The sequence below is a fragment of the Mus caroli genome, chromosome X, assembly GCF_900094665.2.
Source record: "Mus caroli chromosome X, CAROLI_EIJ_v1.1, whole genome shotgun sequence".
NCBI classification, from domain to species: domain Eukaryota; kingdom Metazoa; phylum Chordata; class Mammalia; order Rodentia; family Muridae; genus Mus; species Mus caroli.
In genome coordinates, this window is record NC_034589.1 from 59,554,208 (window position 1) to 59,570,414 (window position 16,207).

A 16,207-nucleotide genomic window follows, 5' to 3' on the forward strand; every position below is an offset into this window, starting at 1 on the left:
CCTCTTCCTCTTCCTCTTCCTCTTCCTCTTCCTCTTCCTCTTCCTCTTCCTCTTCCTCTTCCTCTTCCTCTTCCTCTTCCTCTTCTTCTTCTTCTTCTTCTTCTTCCTCTTCTTCTTCTTCTTCTTCTTCTTCTTCTTCTTCTTCTTCTTCTTCTTCTTCTTCTTCTTCTTCTTCTTCTTCTGGATTTGTCCATGGCTGTGTGGGTTTATGTCAGGGTCTAAAGCCTTGATTATTATTGCATCTGTTGTCCTTGTTATTTTTCCTAGGTTTTCCATCTCCTGGATTAGTTCAGTTTGTGTTTTCTTCATTGTTTCTATTTCCATTTGAACAGTTTTATTTATTTCCTTTGCCTGTTTAGTTGTATTTTTCTGTATGTTTTAAAGGATTTATTTGTTTTTCCTTAAAGACTTCTATCTCTTCATTGCATTTCCCTGTATTTCTTTAAGGGATTTATTCATTTCTTCTTTAAATGTCTCTTTAATCTTTGTAAGACTCGATTTAAGGTCATTGTCTTATATTTTCCTTGTGTTGGTTATCCAGGACTTGCTGTAGTGGGGTAGCTGTGCTTCGGAGTCGTCATATTGGCATGGTTTTTGCTGATTTTTTTTCTTTCAAGGACCTTTAGCCATGCATATGGTTTTAGTCCCTTGATTATATTATTGAGGTAGGTAATGAGAGGAGGCATATCCTCAATGATCTTGATGTAGCAGGCCTTTGATGGTTTCAATGGGATGTGTGGTTCAGGATACACAGGTCTGATGAAGGTGGTGTGAGAGATTGAGGGAGAATGTGAATCTGGTGTGGAAAGCAGGTTACTCAAGACAGTTGGTGGTACTCCAGAGGACTCAGCTGGCAGGAAAAATGGGTATGGGAAGGGACTCTACCTGTATGCTTCTGAATTAGCAGGTCTGAGGCCATTATTATTTCTGAGTTCTTTCATAACTTTTGTCATCTGGTCTTTTGGAAATCTCTATAGGTACACCATTTAATTGGTATCCCCAGAGCCACTAAAAACTCTGCTATCTGCAACACAAATTTACAGCTGTAATTATCTCCTCATATATAAAAGAAATTTAACTCTAGTAAATTAAAAATATAGTAAATGATATATTATAAAGATACTTGCATCCTGGTGTCTTAATGGAATAAATTTTCTTTCTTTTTATAAATCTTCTTATACCTTGTATATGTTAATTGCCTAATGTTATATATAACTTAGAGGTGGACACATAATAGTGGAGTTTGTGAAAGGTAAGTCTAAACACTAAAATGGAGAACAAGGACTACAGGGCAATGTAAAAATGAATTTCCAAGCCCATAAAACACAGATGTCTTCAAGCCTCACCAGAACTTTTTGGCTCAGCTAATGCTCCGCTTCCATATTTCCTAAGAAAATTTTCAAAGGAGACTGGATTTGTACCCCCAGTGTGTCCAGGTTCAAGGAAGTCAGAGTATCTACCTGTGTCCTCCTTATGTCATAATTTTTGATGGTTTTGTGTTCTGTTTCACCATCTCCATTTATGGGTGGAACATGACTTAAAAAAGAGTAGAAGTCAGTTGATTAGGACAAGAGAACACAACTTCTTAAACCAATAATCATATTGCACCTTACTTATCATAGTGATTTGTTTAGTTGTAGATGTTACCTGGTATGTTTTAATTTATGAGAAAGACAGTGTTGGTCATGTTAGCATTTCCAAATCCTAAAAGGGAACATGTTTCTGTTTCCAGAAAATAGGACCAAAATTAGAAGTGCAGTTCTCTTTAGGGCTTGTAACCAGTCCCTTGCTTGCAGAGTTCTTCAAATCAAAAGACACTCTATACCCCACAAATGTAGTCATTGGCAGCTTTTCTTTGGGAATTATAAATAATTCACAGGTTGTGCTTTTGTTAAGTACCTTGAACAAGCTTATATCACAGAGAATGGTTTAAAATATACTTACTTCAGTGTGCCAAGAAAGTTTTACTTTATGGCAGTAAATGGGATGCAGATGTCCTAGACTTGAAGAAACATGGAATTTTTTTTTAATTGAAAATAGATTCCTCTCACATACAACACATCCAGACCATAGTTTCTCCTCCCTCTACTCATCCCAGCTCCCCTCTCAACATCCTCTTTCCTTTAGAGACACTCCCTACCCATCTCCCATCAGAAAAGAACAGACCTACAAGGATGACATCTGTATTAGTCAGGGTTTCCATTCCTGCATAAACATCATGACCAAGAAGCAGTTGGAGAGGAAAGGGTTTATTCAGCTTACACTTCCACACTGCTGTTCATCACCAAAGGAAGTCAGGACTGGAACTCAAGAAGGTCAGAAAGCAGGAACTGATGCAGAAGCCATGGAAGGATGCTCTTTACTGGCTTGCTTCCCCTGGCTTGCTCAGCCTGCGTTCTTATAGAACCAAGACTACCAGCCCAGAGATGGCACCACCCACAAGGGGACCTCACCCCTTGATCACTAATTGAGAAAATGCCTTGCAGCTGGACCTCGTGGAGGCATTTCCCCAACTGAAGCTCCTTTCCCTCTGATAGCTCCAGCCTGTGTCAAGTTGACACAAAACTAGCCAGTACAACATTCAAACATGGCAAAACAAGATACAGAGAGACAAGACAAAAGCCCTCATAACTAGACTGGACAAAACAATCCAATAGTCTCAAAAGCAGACCAAAGAGTCACAGATATGCTTTCTTCCACTGTTAGGAGTCCCAAAACCCAACAAGTTAGCGGCCATGACAGATATGTATAGGACCTGGTGCAGACCCAGCTAGAACTGGGCTTGCTGCTTCAGCCTCTGTGAGTCCTTATGAGCCCCAGTTAGGTGATTCAGTAAACCTTATTTTCCTGGTGTCCTTTATCCCCTCTGACTACTATAGTCTTTCACCCCCATCTTCCACGGGGCTATGAGAGCACCTAGGAGAGGGACCAATAGAAACCTCCAATTTATACTCTCTGTCCATATAATGTCTCCTGGTAGGTCTGTTTATCCACTCCCAGCTGCTGCCAGAAGAACCCCTTCTGGTGATTATTGGACAAGCCACTTATCTGTGAGTATAGCAGAATATCATTACTAATAATTTCTTTGATTGTCTAGACTTGTCAGAAACATAGCAATGTTAAAAGAAAATTTTCATTATGTATTTTGACACATTTACTTTGAAAAATCCCATATATGGAAAGTGATTGAGACAATAGTGATATTCATAAGGGAAAAGTGTGTATTCTGGTAAAATTAAAAGACTGTGTTTATGCTGCATATGGTTAAACCTTACATTTTTCAAGGTGATCAGACATGGATGTATAAAGAAATCCAATGTTTTCATTGGGAAAAAATGTTTATAATGATAAATTCATGTGCATTTTCCTTTAGCACCTCATTTATCTTCTCTGGATAGTAACTGGCTTATGCTACTGATCCCGTATATGTCTCCCTTCTCCTTTTCAAAGAATCACTGTAGGATTGTAGGAGGGAAGTGAGATGAAGAAATATAAAATATGGGCTTTAATCCTTGCTCTTCATTTACAGGCATTATCATGATGAAAAACTCAATTTCTTTGTATCTGTCTTCTCACACCTATGAAGTAGAAATAAATTGAGTAAGCATTAGTCTGTTCTGGTCCAACTAAAATAGCAGAGATTTAAGTGAATCATAAATATTTTTCTCACAATTTTGGAAGCTAGCAAGTCCAAGATCAAGATATGATAGGTTTGGAATGTGGTGAAAACTGACTTTCTGGCTAAAAGATTGCAGAAATTGAACATGTCATGAATTTTGCAAATACAAACAAAGAACAACGATAGATATTCCACTCTATAACTGAAACAGGGAAAGAAGAAACTTTAGGAGAACCTGAGTAAGTCTCAAATCTAGTGAAGCAAGTCTTATTAGAACACAAGGCAGAGTTATGTACAACAAATAGATAAATAGACTAAGTCTGACTCCATGTAGCACTGTGTCATCCCACCTAACTTGACTCTTCCATCTCATACTTGGGGAATGGCCTAGACTAGCTTTTAACATGGAGCTTCTTTGGCTAAATCTCCTGAGCTAGGTTTTTTAAAATTTGTTTGGAGTTAAGAGTGGTACATCTAGAACTCAATTTTATCTAGTAGCTTTAATTCTAAATATTTATTATCTGTTATTCATTCTGATTTTATTATTTTAATTATCTTTTATTTCCTGAGATTATACTTATGTCATATTTTCCCTTTGTTTTTATCTCTGCAAGTCTTCCCATATTCCTCTTCTTGCCCTCTTTCAAATTCTTGGTCTTTTAAAAAATTGATTGTTGTTACGTACACATATGCAATATATGCATACACAATTTTTATTAAAATGATGTCATACCTATTTCATATTTTGCTTACTTTTTACATTACTCAGATAAAATATGTTGAAAAGATTGTGTTGGATGAAACCTATAAATCTTTGGAAAACTCTGAGTCTAATCATTTAATTTAAGCAATGTATCCTTTGAAAAATGTAGTAATATATGGCTTGATAAGTTTCCTTCAGAGAGAAGTCTGTGGAACTACTTTTGACCCCAATCATTTTTTGATTCTTCTTACTTGGGTATTTTACTTTATTCTGACCACAAATTACTATTTTTTTTAATATTTACACTAAGATGCTAAGCTATCTTACCTATTTTCTTCTGGATTGCTTTATGATGTTATCATTAATAAGGAATAACTTTAATTAAGCTCATTTTCACTACCTCTTTCTCTTAGACTAGACATCTTAATTTACAGTCTTACTTCTTGAATATGAAAATGTAGACGGACATTTCTGGTTTTACTTTAGCAAACCACAATGTTCAAATTAATTTCCTTTGGTCTTTTAAAAGACTATAAAGCAATTTCATTGCTCAAATAGAAGCACAGTCTAATTAATATTCTAATTTTTATTTTATGATCCTTTCGGTACCTATATAACACTAAACAACACCAGTGAACCAATAATAAAGCCATCCAAGATATCTCTCAGATGAGCCCTTTGGTGTTTTTAAAATAATGCTGTGTTGGTCACATCATGAGAGGAGCAAAGCACAATTAAGTATCCATCTTTCCTTCCATTTCTCTTGTCACTTTTACATGAGTGTTTCTTTTCTATCAAATATTTCCCTTAGGATAACATCCCATTAACTTCCTTTCAGAATGAACTGTAAGAAATAATGAAGTTAAATTCATGCTTCCTCTCAAGAGGAATGGACTAGCTACAGCTGATTCGAATCTGGACAATAAAAATTAAATATAGGCAATAAAAATCTGGTTCTGTGATGACAGGAACTTGACACATATGCCATCAATTATCAGTAATTGATTACTCTTTCTTTCTGAGTCTTGACATGACTTCCTCTGTATGTAGCTTTTTCAATACAGTGTTTCAGACACTGACTGACAAGCAGTCAGACTTGTACTTAAAATAAAACCTATTTCTTGTGGTTTCCATGGATTCTTTTTATGAGTGGGAAATACAGCTGATAAAAGTGTTTTGAAGTTCAGCCATTTCCTCTGAAATTAAACAATACAGATATTTCTTAATATTCCATGAGTATATTATGAAATTATTTTGAAGAATTGCTCATATTTTTACTTGGTCTCAATTACTGAAAGTGAAGTCAAATTTTACACTCTATAAGAACGTTGCATTTCACTGTATCTTTAGAACAAGACTCTATAAACTTACTGAACATCCATTAGCTTCAATTTTCTCATGGGGAAAATGAGAATAGTAATGCTATCTCACAGAGCTTTCATGAAGATTAAATGAGACATTGTGAGCATGTTTGTTTATTTCTGTGTGACTGTGATAGAATACCCGACAAAGGAACTTAACAGATTGACCACAACATAATGTGATTTTTCAACAACATAATTTGAGATGTTCATGAATTTTGAGGGTCTCGTTTCATCATGGTATGGAAGACATTGAGGAGTTCATGGCAGCAAGAACAGGTTTACATAACATTGGACCAGCAGTCAAAGAGAGGGAAGAAACTGGGATAAATATTCAAAGACCCAGTTTTAATTAATTGCCTCTCCCAGGTAGGCACCATCTTCTCAAAGCATTATATTTCCTGCAAATTGCCACAGCCAAGAAAGAAGTATTCAAATATGATCCTGAAGATAACATTTCAGATGCATGCCATAAAATAGGCAATCATCATTCATGCAATTCAGTCACAGTAACTATTAACTTTGCATGTATTATAGACAAAACCTTCATCAAATTAAGATTAATTATTATAAATTTAACCAATTAAGAATTATAAAATACAGTATAAGTAATAAATATTAAAAATCTTATAACTCATTTAATCATGGAATCAAAGACTTAGAATGCAATGAACTAATCAGGGGTTATAGAATATTAAAAGTACTACTCTTCATTGCTATATGTACCATTATTGTTTGATCACTTTGACCCAGTTTACTTTGAATTTGGCTTCTCAAGTAGCAGGATATTACAGGGAAAATCTTCCTGCTCACTCTTCAACATAAAATAGAATTATTCTAAATTTAGATTTCTCCCTAGACTTTGATCTGCCTAGATTTGCAGTCTATATGAGATGAGTGCCATCCCAAGCTTTTTATATCAGTCATAAATTATAAAGCAGTCAAAAATGACCTTTGTCCTTGCTACATTGATATTTTCTTCAGCTTTCATCATTATTCTATTTCAAATAGATTGTATTTAGAAGACACTAAGTATGTTCAATATATTCTGATTTTATGAGTTGCATACCAGGCAAGATGACTCATCTGTACCATGACAAAAATTACATACCATTTTTTTGTTATTTTTCAGTGTAGCTATAGTTCTTTACATTTTTATAATAATCTGCAACCAAAAAAGCACTATCTTTTATTATTTCTTTTTAATGTCAGAGAAATTCCCTATTGTACTGAAGAAAAATATTGTTAGTCTTGCAATACCACCACCCCCAGAAAAAAAAATTAAGGTCAAGAAAAGTTAAATATAATGCTTGCGGTCACAGTGCTGGTAAACAGTAGATCTCAGCGAGCAAACAAATTCTATATTAAAAATTCAAATTGTAATGGTATCCTAATGAATACAACCACACCCACAGGGTAATTGCAGTCAACAGAACCAGTAATTATTATTTTGTAGATCAGAAGAATACAAATATTTCTGAAAACTCAATTTACTTTTGAATCTGACCACTCTATTCTTTTTCTTGCTTTTACCCTATGTTAAAAGCCCTCTTGAATCGAGGGCATTGTCAATTACTTGTTCAAATTCTTCCTATCAGATATGCTTCAGGGCTTTAGGAAAGTCTGTTGCATTTTGATAATACATTTCCCAACTATAAACAATTTTAAATGGTTAGCATGATCTTCTTCAGCTCAGAACAGTAAATAGGCATTTGTCAGATAAAAATGTCTCACTTTGAACCATTTTATATGATTTGTAAAAATTCCATTAATGATGATTTATTATCAAACTATGGCTTTAAAATATTTCAAATATTTAGAAAATACCTGTTCTTAAAAGTTCGAACTGAAAACTTAGACTCAAATATGACAAAATATTATGACAGTTTTAGCATGTGTTCAACATAAGAGATCACTTTTAAGGATATCCAAGGGCATTAGCTGTTCTGGTAAGTAAATAATACACAAGCTACAATCCAAAGAACCACAGTGGTTCAGTATGAAGCAAGAGACTAGTAGGACCAGATAGATCTCCCTAGAAAAGGAAAGTGGAATAGATTGTTATGGATAGATAGAAAGGGGGACTGAAAGCAGAGGATCAAATGGAAGAAGGAAGGAAGGTGGAGATAAGGAAAGTAATTTAGTGAAAGACTAATAAAATTAAGAATGATTTGAGGAGTAATATTGAAGCATAAGTCAGTAGAAGCTTCTGAAAATATACACAAGGAAGGTGTTCTAGATGAAATCCCCAAGTAATAGAAGAGACAGAAGTCTAACTGGATATATCTTGCCACCAAATGAAACTTCCATTACCTGGATTGGGTTGCATGTAAATCTGAGGTCAGATAATGGGCCCTATGGGAAACTCCAAAGAAAACAGTCTGCTGCCAAGGCAATAAGTTGCTTTTCACAACCTCATTGCAAGACATCATTGTTGAATATAACACCTAAACAACTCATTGAACAGAGAGAAGTCCAGTTAGTATTCAGAGCCTTCACCTTTACATGCGAGTATGCTAGTAGGGGAAGGTACTCTGCACTCTACAAAAAGGGAAATATAAACAGTAATCTGGCCACAAAACCTTTAATCTATAATGGTGTCCTGCTTGTAAGATATGTAAGGCATTGTTGGCACAAAGTTTGTGCAAGTAACCAACTAATACAACAAGATGAACCCCAACACTGTTTGGGGTTACTAATAAATTAGTTAGCCCATGGACTTAGGGTAAAACAAAATACCATTGCTCTAAGTCAAAAAAAAAAATCTTGACAATAGAATGACTTCTAATGACATTCTGCTATACTCATAGATCAGTGCCTTGTTTCACCATTATTAGAAAAACTTGATCCTCCAGCATATAGAAACAAACAGAGATACCTACACCCAAAAGTTATGCAAAGAATTAGAGACCCTGGAACCCTCAGCCCTATATTGAATGTCTCCATCAAATCCGGCCCCTCACGAGTCAGGAAACCCAAGTGGAGAAAGAGGCAGAGAACTTGGGTGCAAAAGGCTATGAAGGAAAAACAAACAAACAAAACAAACAACAACAAAAAACTCCTTTTAAAACTACAGGAATGAGATATATATGAACTACCAGAGGCTGAATTAGCATGTACAAGGCCTGCAGGTGTCTATACCAGATGGGCTTATAAAGCTGAAAGGAGAAGTGAACACATGTACCCATCCCTAACCCAGAATTTATCTCTAACTGATCACCAATTCCAAGTGAAAATTTGGTTTTCTCCAAGGAAATCTCACTCTAGAAATAAACTAATCTTTATTTTTTTTCTGAATTCAGATTTATTTTTCCCTTTTCATTTTTTTTATTGGTTATCTATTTACATTCCAAATGTCCCACTTCTAGGTCTGCCCTCTACAACCCCCCATCACATCCCCCATCACTTTTGCCTCTAAGAGGGTTCTCTCCCACCCAGCTACTCCCATGTCACCCCTCTAGCATTCCCCTACACTGGGGCATCAAGTTTCCACAGGACCAAGGGCTTCTCCTCCCATCAATGCCAGATAAGGCAATTCTCTACTCTTAAAGGTAAGCTGAGTGTCTAGCAGTAAACCAACAACAAAAAATAAACTCAAACTGCATCATTGGAAGTTCCTTGTTTCTTAATGTCATGTCATAGTTATATATATTCTCATTTTACCCTACAGGCTCTGTGTATATATTATGGTTTCCTCTTTAATGTTTGTAAGGAATTCTTGAGTATGCTAAAGGGTGAGTCTCTCAGTCTATATCTGGCTTTCATTCTTTTTCTTGGTTTCCTTCTGTTTGTATTGTTCTTTTCTTTTCTTTCTTCCTTTCCTTCTTTCTTTCTTTCTTCCTTTGTTTTGGTTTTTCGAAAAAGTGTTTCTCTGTGTAGCCCTGGCTGTCCTGGAACTCACTTTGTAGACCAGGCTGGCCTCGAACTTAGAAATCTGCCTGCCTCTGCCTCCCAAATACTGGGATTAAAGGCATGTGCCACCACTGCCTGGCTGTATTGTTCTATTCTAAGGTGTTTTGTTTAATTTTTATTTTTTATCACTTAGAAGCCTATTTGTTTTAATAATAAGAAACAGAAATGGGATATGTTTAGATGGGAGGAAAATGGGGAAGAAATTGGAGGGATAAAGAAAAACTGTAATCAGGACATATTGTGTGTGAAAACAGTCTATATTTAATAAAGGGGGGAAAAGTACCCAAGACCTATGATCACTGAAGAACAGAACACATCTCAAATAAAGCTAAATTTGTAGATGCACAGATAGTGGCTCTAAATGTTAAGAATAAAACAAAATAACTTATTGCCCACAAAGAAAATAAGAACACTATAAAAGGTAAATACTAGAGATAGTTTAGAGATATACTAAACTCAAAGTTAACACTTAGAGAAATGAATAATTAATGAAACCTTAATTTACGCAGGAGAAGGCTGTAGATTAAAAGACATGCACAAGTAAGAGAAAAGTTAAAATGTGAGAAAATGATAAAAATATAACTATAATCACAGTGAATATAATAATTTAAAGAGATCAATTATGGGTTTATGGCTAAGTATAAGAGAAAATAAAATAAAGTCAGAGACATTAAGCATACATAAGGTGACCCCTGAACCCTCTGCTTCATTTTCTGCCCTACAAATCTGTTTGCTCTCCTCTGCTAGCACCAGAGACACCTGATAAAACCCTTCTACAAGATCCTGATAGCCAACTCACCTGAAAACACTCCCAACAGTGGTAAATTGAACACATACCTGCCCCCTACTTCTTACGCCACAACTCTGCCTGCCTTCCCTGAGCCTACCAGTACCAAGGACACATGGGAAGTCCCTTCCCCTTCAATCTTCTGCCCATCAGCTCCCCTGAAAATATCCCCAACAGCTGTAAACTGCATCCCATACCTTGTGCCAAATTTCCCACACCCTAACTGACCAAATTTCTGGAATCCTGAGTGTACCAAGAACAACCAGTTAATGTCCTGTCTGAAATCTTTGCCCACCATATCTGGTAAAACAGACCCATCACCTTAAACTACACTCTACTTCCTGGACTCCATTTTCCAGTTTACAATCCCATCTACTTTCTTAGAGGTCCAGTGGTACTTGAGACCAAACCTAAAAGTAAATAGGAGTAGAAGAAAAATTATCAGGTCCAGAAAATATTTTAATCAAAATCATAGAAGAAAAATTCCCTAACCTAAAGAAAGAAATGGCTATAAACCTAGAAGAACCTTACAGAACACCAAGTAGATTGTACCAGAAAAGAATGTCCAACAACAACCTAATAATCAAAATACCCAATGTTCAGAATAAAGATAGAATATTAAAAGTTGCAAGGGGAAAAGACCAGATAACATATAAAGACAGACTTATTAGAATTACAATTGATTAATCAACAGAGATTCTAAAAGCCAGAAGGGCCTGGCTTGCAGTTGCTAAGAGACCACAGATACCAGTCCAGCCTACTATACCCAGAAAATCTTTCAATTACCATAGGGGAACAAAACAAGTTATTCCATGAAAAGCCACATTTAAACAATATCTATCAACAAATCTAGTCCCTCAGAATATACTAGAATGAAAATCCCAATTCAAGGAGATTAACTGCACTTAAGAAAACATATGATAAAGCAAATCCAATTCTCAACATCAATGTACTCAATTCACCAATAAAAAGACACGGGATAACATAATGGATGACAAAACAGGACCCATCATTCTGTTGCAGACAAAAAAAACAAAGCTTAAAAACAAATATAGACATTATCTCAGAGTAAAGGGCTAGAAAATATATTCCAAGCAAATGGACCAAAGAAACAAGCTGGAGTATGTTGGGAACTAAAGGGGGATACAAGGGAAGAAGGGGGAGGGAAAGAGCAAGTGTCTGGCCAGAGTTCCTCCTATGCTCTGGGCAGGCGTACTTGGAAGGGCTGCTGGACGCTTTCCACTCAGCCCCGGGTGGGCATGTAAGCCACTGACACCACTAGGCTGAGGGGTGGACAAGGGGCAGTCCCCCAATACCAGGGGCCCAGGGATAATGTAGAGAGGGCAGAGTGAGAGAAGTTCCCATGCAGATGAGAGTCCTTAGTCCAGGCCTTGACTGGAGCACAGGAAAGCCTTCCTACAAAACCTTAGAAATGGATCATTAGAGGAAAGCCTATCCTATCATCCAAGTACAGTGGGCCTTGATGAACAGAGACAGTCTATGGTTTTAGAGCTCTATTGTAGAAAGGCAGGGAGAAAGAAGAGAAGGTGGAGAGAGAGAGAGAGAGAGAGAGAGAGAGAGAGAGAGAGAGAGAGAGAGAGAGAGAGTGGGAGAGAGGGAAAGAGAGAGAAAGAGGAAAGGCTAGAAAGTAAGTAAGAAAGAGTAAAAGGGAGAGGAAGGAAAGTAAAGCTTAAGAGAGTAAGAGGGAGAGAGAGTAAGAGAGTGAGAGGAGAGGAGAGAGTGAGGTGGGGCCAAGCAGTCCCTCTTATGGTGGGCTGTTATCTTTACTGTTGGTATGTAACTGGGAGAAGTCTAGCCTGAAGGACAGAAGCATGGGACATTGTCTACTAGCCATGATTTTTCTGTGGGGCTTAGGGGGCAGTAAATTTGACAGGAGCCTTGAGTCCAGGAGACATGAGGAAACTCCTACCGTCCCATGTAGGTGAATCATCACCACCGGGTACTGGGGTTACACTTCAGCTTGACTGGAGACCAGACTGTCTGTGTATAGCCCAATTCCCCACAGGAGTAGCCACTTAATTTCTAATATCAGAGAGAGGTGGGGAAAGACACTTCAAAATCATCAAAGGAAAAATCGACCAAGATTATATCTCAGTTCTGAACATGTATATCTCAAATGCAAGGTAACCCACATTTGGAAAAGAAATATTCTCTAAAGCTAAAATAACACATCAAACCCACACAAGAATAGTGGGGCACTTCAATACCAAACCAATAGACAGGTCACTGAGGCAGAAAAATAATGAAACTAATAGACATTATGAATCAAAAGGACTAAACAGGTATCTACAGTATGTTTCACCAAAACTTAAAACAATATACCTTCTCTGCACTGCATAGAACCTTCTCCAAAATTGACCACATACTTGGAAAGAAATACAAGAAAGTTGAAATAGACACATGTATCTTATCAGACCACCACAGATTTTAAAAAAAGCTGTACTCCAAAAACAACAGAAACAATGGAAAGTCTACAAACCCATGGAAACTGAACAACTCTACTGAATGATCACTATCTAGGGTGCACACACTGTAATTGTGGCCCCTATCGATCTGTGCTCTTCAGGCTGCACACACATCCAACACCCACAGCCTGGGAGAGCCCCTGTTGCCTCAACCTCACATATGCATGTGAACCTGACTGACTCTCACTCTGCAGACTGCCAAGGTCACTGGTCAAAATTCACCAGCTCCAACAGGGATCAGGCTGTGAGCTTGCCAAGCTCTACAATGTGCTCTGGCCTCCATACCATGGCTGTCCAAAGCCCAGATCCAGCACAGTTCAGTACTCCCATGCCCCTGGCCCAATTCCACAGCCTGTCTGCTCAGTTTGAGTCACAGGCCTGAACCTGCCTGGACGTACTTTCCGTTACCAAGGTCTCAAGCCATTGCTGCCAGCTCTCTTATTCTGACCCACACCAACTCTAAGCCAAGTGTTTCTCTACTAATACAAAATGTGTTTTTGTCTATGTTCTATTTATTATATATATTCTCAGGTAAGTAACAAATGTCAGTTGTCTTATTCAGATATGACCAATCAATATAGCTCTCAATCTTGTCAGAAGTCTACTTATTATTAATATACTAAAATTTATGACAGACAGAATCTCTCAAAGCCTAACAGCTTACTCCCAAGGTCTCAAAAGATATGGACACAGCTACAAGAGACTGCCTGGATTGTGGTATGAAAACCACTAAAAAACACCACCATTGCCCTGACTGGGCTTGGTCTATGCTGTGGAAAAACTTGAGAGTCAAATGTTTCATATTGCCTAAGTCAAAGTCAAAGTGAGTCATTTCTCATTTCACATGTTGTCTGATTCANAGAGAGAGAGAGAGAGAGAGAGAGAGAGAGAGACTGGCCATGGCCAAGAATTGGGAAGGGGGAAAGAGAGAGAAAGAGGAAAGGCTAGAAAGTAAGTAAGAAAGAGTAAAAGGGAGAGGAAGGAAAGTAAAGCTTAAGAGAGTAAGAGGGAGAGAGAGTAAGAGAGTGAGAGGAGAGGAGAGAGTGAGGTGGGGCCAAGCAGTCCCTCTTATGGTGGGCTGTTATCTTTACTGTTGGTATGTAACTGGGAGAAGTCTAGCCTGAAGGACAGAAGCATGGGACATTGTCTACTAGCCATGATTTTTCTGTGGGGCTTAGGGGGCAGTAAATTTGACAGGAGCCTTGAGTCCAGGAGACATGAGGAAACTCCTACCGTCCCATGTAGGTGAATCATCACCACCGGGTACTGGGGTTACACTTCAGCTTGACTGGAGACCAGACTGTCTGTGTATAGCCCAATTCCCCACAGGAGTAGCCACTTAATTTCTAATATCAGAGAGAGGTGGGGAAAGACACTTCAAAATCATCAAAGGAAAAATCGACCAAGATTATATCTCAGTTCTGAACATGTATATCTCAAATGCAAGGTAACCCACATTTGGAAAAGAAATATTCTCTAAAGCTAAAATAACACATCAAACCCACACAAGAATAGTGGGGCACTTCAATACCAAACCAATAGACAGGTCACTGAGGCAGAAAAATAATGAAACTAATAGACATTATGAATCAAAAGGACTAAACAGGTATCTACAGTATGTTTCACCAAAACTTAAAACAATATACCTTCTCTGCACTGCATAGAACCTTCTCCAAAATTGACCACATACTTGGAAAGAAATACAAGAAAGTTGAAATAGACACATGTATCTTATCAGACCACCACAGATTTTAAAAAAAGCTGTACTCCAAAAACAACAGAAACAATGGAAAGTCTACAAACCCATGGAAACTGAACAACTCTACTGAATGATCACTATCTAGGGTGCACACACTGTAATTGTGGCCCCTATCGATCTGTGCTCTTCAGGCTGCACACACATCCAACACCCACAGCCTGGGAGAGCCCCTGTTGCCTCAACCTCACATATGCATGTGAACCTGACTGACTCTCACTCTGCAGACTGCCAAGGTCACTGGTCAAAATTCACCAGCTCCAACAGGGATCAGGCTGTGAGCTTGCCAAGCTCTACAATGTGCTCTGGCCTCCATACCATGGCTGTCCAAAGCCCAGATCCAGCACAGTTCAGTACTCCCATGCCCCTGGCCCAATTCCACAGCCTGTCTGCTCAGTTTGAGTCACAGGCCTGAACCTGCCTGGACGTACTTTCCGTTACCAAGGTCTCAAGCCATTGCTGCCAGCTCTCTTATTCTGACCCACACCAACTCTAAGCCAAGTGTTTCTCTACTAATACAAAATGTGTTTTTGTCTATGTTCTATTTATTATATATATTCTCAGGTAAGTAACAAATGTCAGTTGTCTTATTCAGATATGACCAATCAATATAGCTCTCAATCTTGTCAGAAGTCTACTTATTATTAATATACTAAAATTTATGACAGACAGAATCTCTCAAAGCCTAACAGCTTACTCCCAAGGTCTCAAAAGATATGGACACAGCTACAAGAGACTGCCTGGATTGTGGTATGAAAACCACTAAAAAACACCACCATTGCCCTGACTGGGCTTGGTCTATGCTGTGGAAAAACTTGAGAGTCAAATGTTTCATATTGCCTAAGTCAAAGTCAAAGTGAGTCATTTCTCATTTCACATGTTGTCTGATTCACAGAAAAAAAAAAAAAAAAAAAAAAAAAAAAAAAAAAAGCTCTTCACAAAACACCCTCTGTCTTCTGGCTTTGAAAGCCAAGCTGATTCTGCCCAAGTTGACATAGAGACCTCAGGAAATTGTTTGGACTATAGATGATTTCTGTCATTTTTTCATTAATGTATGACTGCTAGATTATAACCTATACTTCTCCAGGTTTCTGACAGCATTGACAGCTAAGGTAACTGTACCTTGACAGCTAGAAAACAGACCTAGCTCCTTACCTAAACTCAGTTTCTAGCAACTAGGTCAGACAAGCTTTTAGAGATGATATTTGTTACTTCCTTACCTAAACTTATTTTTCATCAACTAAATGGTTCATATTTCATTTGAGTTCTTATAAGTTTGCCTAACTCTAATGAAACATTGCACTATATGATTCAACTGTATAATCACAAATTCCTGTTCCTTCTTCTCCACAAAAGGCTCATCTTAAAGACTATTCATGGTGTTAACTCATGTTGTTACCTCTTTTATAAACTTATAAGCTACAGGAAAATCAAACAGATCCACCTCTCAGGGACCAAATAGACTCCACACAGATGAGTAAATCTGCTAATCAATAGCCTGAAGTTCCCACTTACTACCTGTTCCAGAGGGTGGGATTCCTCTGGGTTTCAAATGTACATCTAAGAAAAAATTTTCTTTCTCC

General features: G+C 37.6%; 1 pseudogene; it reads right to left on the bottom strand.

Moving 5' to 3' along the window:
* LOC110286224 overlaps nt 1–10,680 on the bottom strand; it is a 121,353-nt pseudogene extending 110,673 nt beyond the window's left edge.
* Nucleotides 10,681–16,207: the final 5,527 nt, after the last annotated feature.